Source organism: Gymnodraco acuticeps, unplaced genomic scaffold, assembly GCF_902827175.1.
Source record: "Gymnodraco acuticeps unplaced genomic scaffold, fGymAcu1.1, whole genome shotgun sequence".
NCBI lineage: Eukaryota > Metazoa > Chordata > Actinopteri > Perciformes > Bathydraconidae > Gymnodraco > Gymnodraco acuticeps.
The window spans coordinates 3,393,357-3,406,327 of record NW_022990701.1 but is presented as its reverse complement, the minus strand read 5'-3'; the positions used below and the strand labels follow the sequence as shown (position 1 = coordinate 3,406,327).

Genomic DNA, 12,971 nt, shown 5'->3' with positions numbered 1-12,971 from the left:
TGGAAGATACACTTTGATGTTTAAAAGCTGACCACTACCATGAAAGTACTGGAGATTGCCCCTGTCTTGTCACATAGATTATACTATCTGTGTCGTAGTAGAAAACTCTGTGCTGTAATTTCTCCAATTCACTGTACAGTTTCAGCCAGTTTGTGATTTTGACGCTATTTCAGTAAAACAAGGCTGTTTTGAACATTTGACAGATTTATGCTTAAATTATCTCAGAAAGTTACTGAAAGAAACACTTTTGTGTTTAAAAGCTGACCACTACCATGAAGTACTCTGTTTGAGTAGATTTCGTTAGGATTCTGACTCTTAACGGCAGTTTGTGATTTTGAGGCTATTTCAGTGAAACAAGGCTGTTTTTAACAATTGACTGATTTATGCTTAATTCTCTCAGAAAGTTACCGAAAGATACACTTTTGTATTTAAAAGCTGAAAAGTAGATAGTGAAGTACTTTGTGTCAGTAGATTTCGTTAAGAATCTGACTCTTAATGGCAGTTTGTGATTTTGAGGCTATTTCAGTGAAACAAGGCTGTTTTGAACATTTGACAGATTTATGCTTAAATTCTCTGAGAAAGTTACTGAAAGATACACTTTTGTGTTTAAAAGCTGACCACTACCATGAAGTACTCTGTTTGAGTAGATGTTCAGCACTCTACTGTAAACAGAAAAAACATGACATTTTTAAGTATCTAATAATATACTATCCACATAATATAGTAGTTTAACCCCTACCAAAAAAATAAATAACAACATTTAATAATTACATGATATTATAAAATAAAAATAAAAAAGTACTTACCAGAGTTTTTCAAGATCAGATACAGGTCAAGAAAATGCATAGAGGAGGTATGGTGCTGGCTCATTAGCCCTCTCACTCTTCTTAGAATGATCCTGTGCAATTTTTTTAAGTTGAACTCCTATCCCCTTATAAACCAAAATAACAATAGCCCTTAATTAACACTAATCATTTAAAAAAACCTTACATCTAATTTAGAGAGGACAACTAAAAGTGTAAGGTGACTGTTTTAAGCTAATTCCACCACATATATATCTTATTTGAACCCTATAATGTATTTACTTTAAAGAGTCCTCTCCTGCTGGTATTCAGGTTGTGTCTGCATATGGTATCTCTGCTTTAATGAGTCCTTTGTCCAGGTGATTAACGATGCTTCTTTTGTCTAGTGAAACTCTGCCCTTGCATTGATCTTCAGTAGACAAAGCCTTGTATGTCTGTAAATGAATATTTTAATTTACCCTCACACTGTTGATTCTATGTATTTTAAGTGTTTACAGCTTTTCTTTGTTCACAAGCCCTACAACTAAAGAGAACATCCTTAGTTATCACTATTAAAAACCTAAATAAGATATATTTAAATTGTTATGAATACCCTCTTTGCAAACTTATACTTCCTTGTAGTTAACAGTTTCACAAAAACAACTTTAAAAGAAACATGAGGAGCCCCCTGTAAAAGTGAGAGTCTTTTGCAGTCAAACCTTTTTTGTTGCATACAACAAATTCCAATATTACACCCATACAACCTCACACAACTTCATATTGGGTTTCCTTATAGTGGTGTGAAGTAATTATAAAAAAAAAGACAAAGATCATGGGGGCAATAGGATATTTTATTATTTCTATGATCTGCCACTTCCTCACAGAGCCCTTCCTCCAACACACATGAATGCACGCACATGACCAAAAGAGGGCACGAGATAAGTTTGTGCACAGATCTTCGGCTGGAGGTGTCTGAACCCCACACAGATGCTGCATTCGTTTCTTGACTGGCGCTCCGGACGGATGGCGGTAAGTTGTCACAGGCCTCTCGCTGATTAAACCCATATCGAGGGGTCTCTTGGCCATTTTCCTTTTTTAAAAGGTGACTTGGTAAGTGGAAATGACTGTCTTTTTATTTCGTTTGAGCATATTTCTATTTTCACCTAATTCCACCCCCCACTATCTGCTGGTGTCATAGCCAAAGGAAGGGGTGGTGAAAAGGGGGAGAGGCCTGGGCTGGGAGGGGGCGGGGGGCTAGACAGTCTCACGCATAACTTCAAAGAGACACCTAGATTAACCTCAAAGGCTTATAACACACCAGTGTGAAATCACACCTGCCTGTTATAACACCTCACATCAAAGGGCAAACATCAAAGGCTAATTAGATTAGACAACTCTGAGGGGACAGGGGCCAGACAGCATCACTTCAAAGAGACTGCCTTAATCAACACCTAGATTAACATCAGAGGCTTATATCACACCTACCTGTTATAACACCTCACATCAAAGGATTAGACTACAAAGGGGTGTGAGGGGACAGGGCCCAGACAACATAACTTCAAAGAGACTGCCTTAATCAACACATCAAAGAATTAGACAACAAAGGCACTACACAGGGGGGCTTTTCACACCTACCTGTTATAACACCTCACCCCCTCACATCAAAGGATCTCGAACAAAGGGAGGCGGGACTTAGCTCATTTGCATAATTTGGGGCGTGTCACCTGTCACTTTTGTATGCATACTAATTAGACGAAAGGGGCATTGTTACTACTACTTATGCTCAGCAGTGTGTAGTTGGGTGGTCAAACAATCTAGTATTATGAATGAAGTGTGTTATATTTGGTGCAAAAGTTTGCATTTGGTAAGTGTTTATGTAGTTTTGAGTGCAGTTCTTTCCTTTGCAGGACAAATTAGGTGTTTTGCACTTTGGGTGTGTGGTTTTGTGAATTGTATTTAGTGTTCTGAGAAACTGAGCAATTTAAAAAAAATGTGTGTTAGTAATCGAGAAAAACTGTAAGCCTATACATTGTTTATGTTACTTATATGCCTGTGTGTCCATGATTTTGAGTCTGTGTGTGTTGAGCGCAGCGCCGTCTGCTTTTTGTAGTACAGTAACTAAAGTAGGACTAAGTATAGCGGTAGTTTTTTGTAGACCTGTCTGCCCGTTTTGTGAGTGCACTGCGCGCGTGCGCACTTGTGGCATTGTTTGGGATGACCTACAGATGAAGCACTCCAGATCAGACTCAGATGGGTGTGTCCCAGTCAAAAGCCCAGCGGATGCCAGTGGCTGGGGGTGTTGCCAAATTGCTAGAGGGCGTTGCCCAATTTCCCCATTTGTTCAATTACAGGATTTAACCATGAGATGGCGCTTCATTCACAAAATACACAAAGACAACTGGGTGTTGTAGAAATTAGTCTGTTTGCAATGTTTGCAGCTCTGCAGTGGTGTTTGCTGTATACTGTAGCATTTAATCACTTATTTGTTACTGTATGGTTTTCACAAGCTACTATAATGAAAAAACATCAATATTTTAGATCAAATAAAGTATATAGTTTGCTTTATGCAGTATATTTCTTGTAATATTGTTGGGGTGTTTTTACACAGTACAGTAGATTGAAGTAAATCAACTTATACATTAAGATCAGATAAGATGGACCTTTATTAATCCCGTGGGGAAATTCAGTAGTTCAAACAGCAACAGGGTGAGAGTGAAAAACAGGACGGCACAGACTCACACAGATTAATAAAATCAAAAATAAGATGAGCGATAATAATAATGAGAAACTATGAAATAAGAAATGAATAAAACTAAAATGTAATTATCATATCATATATTATAATGTATTGTATTATTAAGTAATATCATACATTAACCCCATTATAGCAGATGCCACATTGAATGGATGAACACATTTATGCATCAATAATTACAACAGAGTATTTCTAAATACAAGTTGTAAAATTACTTATATGTATTTAATATTAACCCTTTAGAGTTGACCGTCACGCCGGCGTGATCAGATCACATGACCTGTTCAAGCCGGTGCCGCATAAAAACAACAGTCCGGACAACATTGCCGTGTGTTTCTGTCGAAAGTACTGGCTTGAAACTATATCCCAGTCTTTGTTTCATGCAAAAAGACCCAGTAAACACGGAGATACGATGATATAAAGTTAATACATTTCAAAAGTATGAAAAATGGAAGCACATATTTGAATATCTTCGCCGCATTTGATCATTTTACGAAACGGAAAATACTGGAAACTGTAGATCCTGCTCAACAGGATGTGTATTTCTGTCGAAAGTACTGGCTTGAAACTATATGCCAGTATTTGTTTCATGCAAAAATACCCAATAAACACGGGCATACGATGATATAAAGTTAATACAGATATATTTCAGAAGTATGAATAATGGAAGCACATATTTTAATATCTTCGCCATATTTTATCATTTTACGAAACGGAAAATACTGGAAACTGTAGATTCTGCTCAACAGGATGTATTTACCAGGGAGGGGGTGAGGTAATCAGGTAAACGGAGTGATACGAAACGAGACGAAAAGAGACGAAGAGGGACGGCGGGAGACTGCGATTGAAGTAAAGTGACAGACAAACATTGAGAATTTAGATATAGTTAGATAGATTTAGAGTTTTGAAGATTCAACTATGATGAAGAGAACTCTGAACTTGAGTCAAGCTTTAAGCTTGTTTTTGGACATGGAGGAGGAGGAACCTGTGATGTTGCCCTCTGTGTCGTATTGACAGAAACCGCTTTGAAGCGTGGCACAGATAAAGACAGAAAAAACTGATTTTTGTACATAATGTGTATATATATATTTGTATTATATTTATAATAACACTTTTGCCTTATCAGAATGAAATCCCATGCTACCTCAATCAAACTTTCACATTATCATAGTGACATCCCATGTAGGCTATATATTTCCAGCTTTTAAATGGTTTCGTTGTGTATGTTTGTGTTACCTATATGAAAAATAATATCATTTTCAAAATCTGTTTTTACGTTTTCTTTTTTTAATTTTGGGTCCAAAATGTTCATATAGTAAGTAGAAGATCACTGCTCTAAACAAAGTCAAAAATCCTACATCCAAACGAAATAAATATAATTAATTATGATGAATACGTTAAGTCTTTTTCCTTGTTTTTCACTTTTATTAAATGTTTGATATTTCCGGTGGAAATGGTGGACTATCGGACATTCAAAATGCAGCATATTTTCACTCTTACACACATATATTCTCCTTTTACATACATACATTTTGCTCTCATATTATCATATTTCAATGCACACATTCATATATTGTCACTCACACATTCATGCATTTTGTTCTCATATTCATATAATTTAATGCTCATATTTATACATTTTTCTCATGCAAAATCTACTAAAACAAAGTATGTCATGGTAGTGGTCAGCTGTTAAACACAAAAGTGTATCTTAACCCTTAAGAGTCCCTGGGGCCATTTTTCAGCCATTCAGGTTTTCATGTTCAAGCCATTTTGGCTGTGTTGAATGAATATTGCTCAAACTTGCCAGAGGATATTCTTTTTTAGTTGTATATTGAATTGTCATCTCAGTTGTTTAAATTAGCCTAAAATGGCTAAGCTACACAAAAACCGACACATTAGTTCCTAGCGGCAAACAATGCCCCATTGAAAACCATTGAAAATGCTTTTTTTGACCCCACATTTATCTTATCATAAACTCTTGATTTCCTTTATGTTAAGATTTCATTTTGAACTTCTAGCTTTCAATTTTCACATTTGTCTACAAGATGGCGATCATTTTAACCCTTTGAAGCCTGTTTGAAGCCTGCAGCAAAATGTCACACTTTTTACTGTTTTCTGCAAGGGTCACTTGCTACTGAAATTATATATATGTGTGTGTGTGTGTGTGTGTGTGTGTGTGTGTGTGTGTGTGTGTGTGTGTGTGTGTGTGTGTGTGTGTGTGTGTGTGTGTGTGTGTGTGTGTGTGTGTGTGTGTGTGTGTGTGTGTGTGTGTGTGTTTGTGTCCAACTTCAAAAGACTTTTCTCTTAGAAGGCCACACTGCGTAATAATCTAATTCTATAATAAAAACAATGAGTTGCGAGAACCAAAACAAAGTGTTGGTTCTCGCAAAACAAAGTTTTGGTTCTCGCTCAGGTTGTTTATGCAGGTGCACTGCAGCCATGGTTATAAGTATTACTATCAGTGCAGGAGTATTCTTTTTGGAGATGGCAAGGCATTACAGCACACAGGAAGCTCTGGACATCATCATGCACTCTGATTGCGAGGATGGCTCCTCATCCTCCTCCGTGTACTCTGAGGCTGACACAGAAGAGGCCTCAGAGTCCATGGAGGACGCCTCAGAGGTGGGAACAGACCAGCTAGAGTCCAACTCAGACTCATCTGAAACTGAGAGCGGAGGGGAGATGGAGGAAGCAGCAATGGACTTCAAAAAATGGTAAAGTGTTTTGGTCTCCCACAAACACTGAGACGCTCCGCTACGTCCCAGCAGCCAGAAGTTTGACCCCGGGACCAACACACTATGCTGTCGCCCGAATCAGTGACCCGGCATCCAGCTTTGCACTGCTGCTGACAGATGACATCCTGCAGCATATTGTGTCCATGACAAACCTGCATGGGAGACGGTCAATTGCAGAGTGGCGAGATATGGACACAGAGGAACTGCAGGCTTACGTGGGGCTGCTCATTTTTGCCGGTGTTTACAGATCAAAAAATGAATCGACCCTCAGCCTCTGGAGAAATCGGGACGGAGCATTTTCCGAGCCACGATGTCCCACAAGAGGTTTCACCAAATCAGCCGAACACTGCGGTTCGATGATAAGCTATCCCGATTGCAGCGCCGTGATGACAAGCTGGCTGCTTTCCGCAAAGTCTGGGATATGTGGACGCACCGCCTGCCGATGCTGTTCAGCCCATTCAGCGACGTCTGTGTGGATGAACAGCTCGTCCCATTCAGAGGCAGGTGCAGCTTCAAGCAGTATATGCCAAAAAAGCCGGCCAAATACGGTATAAAGATTTGGGCAAACTGTGATGTAAAATCATCATACACCTGGAGACTGCAGGTGTATACAGGCAAAGCAGCTGGCAGTCGTCCTGAAGTCAACCAGGGGATGAGGGTGGTCCTGGAGATGACAGAGGGGCTCCAGGGACACATCATTACCTGTGACAATTTTTTCACGTCCTTCGCACTGGCTGAGGAGCTGCTCAGGAGAAAACTGGCCCTGGTTGGCACAATTCGCCGAAACAAGCCTGAGCTTCCCCCTATTTTGCTCCAGGCAAGAGCGAGAGCGGTCCTCTCCTCCACCTTTGCCTTTACGAAGACCCACACACTGGTCTCTTACATCCCTCGACGTGGCAGGAATGTGCTGCTTCTAAGCACGAAACACCGCAGTCCAGACGTAAGCGACGAAATGAAGAGAAAGACAGTCATAATCAAAGACTACAACCGATGCAAAGGAGGTGTCGACAACCTTGATAAGGTAGGCACACATGTATTCTTACTCTTATATTCTTGTCTGAAATATATGTAGGTTTTTTTCAAATGAGCATTTTCCTATAAAATAATTAATATTTGCATCATGAGAGAAAATGCTTGGAATCATTTATTCAAATTGTTTTTGTTAGGTTGTTGCCACCTACTCCTGCAGGAGGAGAACAAATCGCTGGCCACTTGCCCTCTTCCACAACCTGGTTGACATTTCCCATTACAACGCCTACGTCCTGTGGACATCAATCGAGCCATCCTGGCAGCAGCAGAAACCATACAGGAGGAGGCTCTTCATTGAAGAGGTGGGAGAAATGCTGGTGACCCCACACATCAAGAAGAGAGGGCGCCTTCCCCGCTCATCAGCCGCTGCAACAATGGTGTCAGATCTGCAGGGTGCTGCTGCAGGCCCCTCTCTCATCAGTGAACGGAAGAGCAGGAGGCAGTGCCACTTTTGCATGGACAGAAGAGTTTGCAGCACCTGCTGCAAATGTGGGAAATTAATATGTAAGGACCACAGTCTGTCCATTTGCAGCCCCTGCTCCACCTGAGCTGGACTCTCACAGCCAGACAGTGTTCATTCAATGTTCATCTTTGTAAAATAAATGTTTTTCTGGTTCAAAATGATCTTGTATTATTCATTTTAGTCAGGCTGGAGTAGCTTTAAAAGACTGACTCTTTGAAAGTGGGAAAAAATATGAATATATCATATTTTTATAGCAGCTTTTGTGAAGGTGGCATTTTCTGGCCTCAGGAACACGAGTGAGTTTTTTGTTTTTGTTTAAATCTAACACTGCAAAAAAAATAACAATGCATTCAAATTAATTTTGCTGCCAATCATTGATCAATATAGGGACCTAATAATAACAATGATCTAATATTCCTTGAAATTTTCTTTTTTTAAATTATTCTAGTTTTTTGTTCTTTTCAATAAAAAAACTGTGGAGTTTTTTCAACAAACTGGCATTTAAAGGGTTAAAATCCCCAAAATAAAATTCATATTGCATATGTGTATGTCAGGCTGGAGTAGTTTTAAAAGACTGACTCTTTGAAAGTGGGAAAAAATATGAATATATCATATTTTTATAACAGTTTTTGTGAAGGTGGCATTTTCTGGCCTCAGGAACACGAGTGTGAGTATTTTGTTTAAATCTGACACTGCAAAAAAAATAACAATGCATTCAAATTCATTTTGCTGCCAATCATTGACCAATCTAGGGACCTAATAATAACAATAATCAAATATTCCTTGAAATGTATTTTTTGAAAATTATTCTAGTTTTTAGTTTTTTTCAATAAAAAAACTGTGGAGTTTTTTCAACAAACTGGCATTTAAAGGGTTAAAATCCCCAAAATATAATTCATTTTTCATATGTGTATGTCAGGCTGGAGTAGTTTTAAAAGACTGACTCTTTTAAAGTGGAAATAAATATTAATATCATATTTTTATAGAAGTTTTTGTGAAGGTGGCATTTTATGGCCTTAGGAACAAATACGTTTTTTTTTTAAAAAGGGACTCTTAAGGGTTAAGGGCTGTAAATATAATAAGCCTGTTGTCAATTTTAGACACAGGCTTATTATATTTACAGCCCTTAATAACATTCATTTTCTGGACTCAATGTGTGTCTTGGCCGTTTTCTTTGTTCCAAGCAAACGAGTGCGTTTTGTTTTGAAATCACTTCCGCGAGTTTCGCGGGCCTCCCCCCTCGCTCCACCTTAGACCATTTAGTAAGGTAACAAGCAAAAGGGCAAAAACGCCTCTCAGACGCTCTTCCGTTTACTTTGTTAATAAAGAAAAACAAATGGTCCGTATATACACGGACTCATATAGCCTATGTATGTATACTGTAAGGAGAATGTATGTGCGTGAGAGGACCAGTATGAATTACGGCATAGAAATATGCAAACACAAACCTACAGACTGGGGGATGGGAGATCACAGGAGTGGGGGGGGGAGAGCTGTGGAATGTGACCCTTGGGAGAATTCCTCCACACATTCCGATGGCCAATTCGTTTTAAACAAAGAGTTCGCAACACTGGACAGCATAGGCAACATGGGGGGTGGGGGCTGGTGAACGGTCTGGTCAATGTTTGTAAACACAATCCCCAGGATGTGTCCTAATCAGGAGCCGGGTAAATGAGAGACTGAGGAGCCCCCGAAAAACAGATCCCGAAATAGCTCGTCCTGGTTTCCGCAGCAGATAGGCCTACAGTATGGTGTCTGTTATGTCAGTTATTTTAAATAAAACGTTGAAAATTGAACTTGAAAATGGTTTCCTCTTTTTATTTTATGTATCATTTTCGGGACGGAGAGACGTGTGTGATTAAAAATGAATTTGCAGAAATGTAAAGTGATCTAACTAAGTTCTATTCATATTCTTGACGGGAAGAGCAGTGTAAATGGGTGGCCATATGCATTTGAAAAGCAATATAAATCACACAGTTATTATACAATAGGCTATAAAAGCACCATCGATAACCATTACATTTATCCAATTCAAACTTTGGACGGGAAAAAAGGAAGGTGTACATGGTTGGGCTATACTGTAGGCCCAGGGGCGGCGGGTGCTGTAGGCTAGGGAAGGCTAAGCCTTCCCAAATATTTGTGTAACTGCATCCTGGTAAAATAAAAATATAATGTCTTTGACATTAGCGCTGCTATGCAGCCACCTGTGCCCTGTACCACGAAGCCAGTTCAACAGACCCTGGATATGCTTGAGTTATCTTAACTAACCCTAACAAACGAGATCTCGCTAAACGGTCCTACGGCGCTGGTTATCAACTCGGTAAATCAAGCCAGGGTTTCTCTCTCCAGCTGAGAACGCGTTCATGTGAAAGGGGCGGGGTTAGCTACATTTGACCAATCACAAACAGGGACAAGTGTACTGACAGCGCAACATCATACTTCATTAATGAAAAGTAAACTAATATTAGACAAATATGAACTTTAAACATCCATGATGACTTAAACATATAATCCAGGATACAAGCCACATAGTTGCACCTGCAAGGAGAATACAGAACAACTCGTTAAAAAATAAACTACCGAGAGTTTGAAAGCGTACAACAGTTTTATGATACTGCCCCATCTAAAACACGAGTGGATCTGACTTTATTACATTTGAGTTGAGTGTTTCGTCAACTTAATGTGTTGCTTAAAATAATACGTCTGCATACAGTATATGTGACAATGTAACTAAGTGTTGCACGGCCAGATACGGCTCGAGAAGCTGACTCAGATAAGGAAATATTGTGATATTATATGATCGATGATCTGATTGATGATGTGATATCAGTGTGATATGAATGATAAGTGCGACACGTCGGCGTCTTCTCTGCATACGGCAGTTTAAACTGCATTTCCTTTTTCCTGTAATATGACTTGATAGATTTAAACTCCGCACACTGAGCTCTGATCGGTCAGCAGGCGGTGCTTTCACTGAGTTGATCTCTTTTCTATTGACGCCGGAGGCGGGCAGCGTAAAAACCTGAGCCTCACGCGCCGCCTATGTGTAGGCCTACTGTATACATACAAAGGCCATTCAAGCTAGAGTTCTTCTGGAAATGTTCACATCAGGCACCTTCAAGTTAAACAATACTAAACAATTAACACAGTAGGCCTAAATTATGTGGATTAAACCACATTTATTTCGTTAAAAATAAACGAAAAATGATTTTGTTTGAATGATTAAATGTCATCAGGCACCTTCAAGTTAAACAATCAGGTGCACACTTTAATGTGCCGCCACCTCCGGACTTGGCTTAAAGAATGCACAAATGTGTTTAATCGTTTATGTCAGATATGTACTAAGTAACCTAAATACATTTGTTCCTGCTCAAGATTAGATTCAACTTTATTGTTATTGCACATATTGCAGGTACTGAGACAACGAAATGCAGTTTAGCTTCTAACCAGGGGTGCAACAAGCAGCGAAAAGTAATGTGCACAATACTACAGAAAACAATTAACACAGTACATAATGTGGATTAAACCACATTTATTTCGTTAAAAAGAAACAAAATATGATTTTGTATGAATGATTAAATGTAGGGTGAATTGCCCTATGTGGGACATTTTTGCATTTCAGACTTCGGGAATATATTGCGATATGAAGCCGATACAATAAATCAAAATCCAGTACCATTCCGAAATCCCCAGTAATATTAGACACTAATAATACAGTAAACTATTAACACTGTACATAGGCCTATTGTTGTTTGCCCGTGGGATTAGGATGATCGGTAGTGAGACCCGTGCTGCATTTTCCTCCGGTCGGATGTGATATAAAAACAAAGCGATTATTTTTGTTGTTGTAAACTCACGTGGATTACATTTAGTGCATTCATTTCAACTCGCGAACATATGATACATTAAATGATCGTGAGGATGATTATTGAAAATCGTTTGTTTGAGCCTGGATGCATTTCCTGATCTAAAAACATAGCGATGGTTTTGTTCTTACGCCAACGTGAATTAAACATTATTTTGTTAAATATGGGGATGTTTAGTAAATGATTACATGTCTCTTATTTAGCACAGAATATGATCCTATCCGTGACATATGGATCTTAACAAATATCCGCTATATCAGATACCTGTAGATCAGATGTTTATTTCACATGAGTTCCAGTGTGGCAGCTTTTTAATCACGGCTCCCCCTGGTGGATCCATTATATATTGCAGCTGGTTTCATTATAATTAAATGTATTTATCAAGGGGGCGTTTCAAGTCCTGCGGGGGGGTTTTTCCTTTTCAGCAGGGGCCCACCCCGTGCCGATCACGGACCCGCACGGGTAGGCGTCTGAAATGGAGCGCTCCATCTGTAATTCAAAATACCGTCCTCTTTGAGAAACATACACAACGCAGACAGACACCGGTCACAAAAGTATCACATAGGCTTCAATTTACTTTTGATTGTCTATAATTAACTATAAAAAATATCGGCGTTTTAACACTACGTTTATATATGTACTTATTTTTACGGTTTGCATATGAGGTGGTCCGCGAAAATCCTTGATAATAAATAATGGTCCGCATTAGAGATGTGTGAGTCCTGATTCATCCGGATCATTAACCCGGATCCTAGTAATGAGCTGGTCGTGACGAGTTTCCCCTCTCGATTAACCCGAGTCCTTTGAGTCCTACACCTGGTGACAATAAAACTAATTGCGTCACTCGCTACTCTCCTTATAACATGTAAAATCACATTACAACGTACCCCAGTCCTGGCAGTGCATCTGCCTAGCCTTTAGCAAGTAGGATAGCTGCAGACCTCTCAAGTCTCACGCATTTGGCGTGAGACACACGCATTTCACTCCATTCACACGCCACACCTTGTATTTCTCACGCAGAGATTTCTTTCCAGGGTACCGCCCACCAAGTTGCGCCGCAATTTTGTAAACAAACTAGTACAGAATCACTGTAGCCACGCATCAACCAATCAAAAGAATGTAAGCTGTCGAACAGCCAATTAGAAAATAACATGGCTGTATCCGGGTAGGATTTAGACATTCCGCTACAACATTACATTCTGATTCCATTCCAATGATTAAGACGCTCGCTGAAGAGTAACCAAAGAGGACGGCTGTCACATAGTCACTCACTGACATTTTGCGTGGCTACAGACTGCTCGACGTGGGAGAAGACCATATTTTCAGTACAGTAAGTCA

The 12,971-nt window shown here is 39.4% G+C and overlaps 1 pseudogene; it reads left to right on the top strand.

Moving 5' to 3' along the window:
- The first annotated feature begins 6,024 nt into the window (after positions 1–6,024).
- Positions 6,025–7,911, top strand: LOC117556144 (annotated as a pseudogene).
- Positions 7,912–12,971: the final 5,060 nt, after the last annotated feature.